A 721-nucleotide genomic window follows, 5' to 3' on the forward strand; every position below is an offset into this window, starting at 1 on the left:
GGGGGGGGTCCCGTAAAACCTTTTTTTAGAACCCCCAAACTTTTTTGGGGATTTGGGAAGCTTTTTTGAGATCCCGAGGTTTCTGGGGGTCGATAAGCTTTCTTGAGATCCCGAGAGCTTTCTGGGGATTCTGATAAGCTTTCTTGAGATCCCGAGAGCTTTCTAGGGAGTTTGGTAAGCTTTCTTGAGATCCCGAGAGCTTTCTAGGGAGTTTGGTAAGCTTTCTTGAGATCCCGAGAGCTTTCCTGGGATTCTGATAAGCTTTCTTGAGATCTCGAGAGCTTTCTGAGGATTCTGATAAGCTTTCTTGAGATCCCGAGAGCTTTCCTGGGGATTCTGATAAGCTTTCTTGAGATCCCGAGAGCTTTCTGGGGATTCTGATAAGCTTTCTTGAGATCCCGAGAGCTTTCTAGGGAGTTTGGTAAGCTTTCTTGAGATCCCGAGAGCTTTCTTAATTTTAACTCTTTCCCGAGAGTTTTGGGTTTTAAGCTTTTTTTTTCCCCAACTTTCTTTTTTTCTTTAGGATCCCCAGGGGTTTTTGGGGTTTGATAAACTTTCTTGAGATCCGGAGCTTTCCCGGGGGTTTGATAAGTTTCTTGGACCCCGGGGCTTTTGGGATTTGGTAAACTTTCTTGAGATCCGAGAGCTTTCCGGGGTTCTATAAGCTTTTTTGAGATCCCCAGAGCTTTCCCGGGATTTGTAAGTTTTGAGACCGGAGCTT

The sequence above is a fragment of the Penaeus monodon genome, chromosome 20, assembly GCF_015228065.2.
Source record: "Penaeus monodon isolate SGIC_2016 chromosome 20, NSTDA_Pmon_1, whole genome shotgun sequence".
In the NCBI taxonomy this organism is placed as follows: domain Eukaryota; kingdom Metazoa; phylum Arthropoda; class Malacostraca; order Decapoda; family Penaeidae; genus Penaeus; species Penaeus monodon.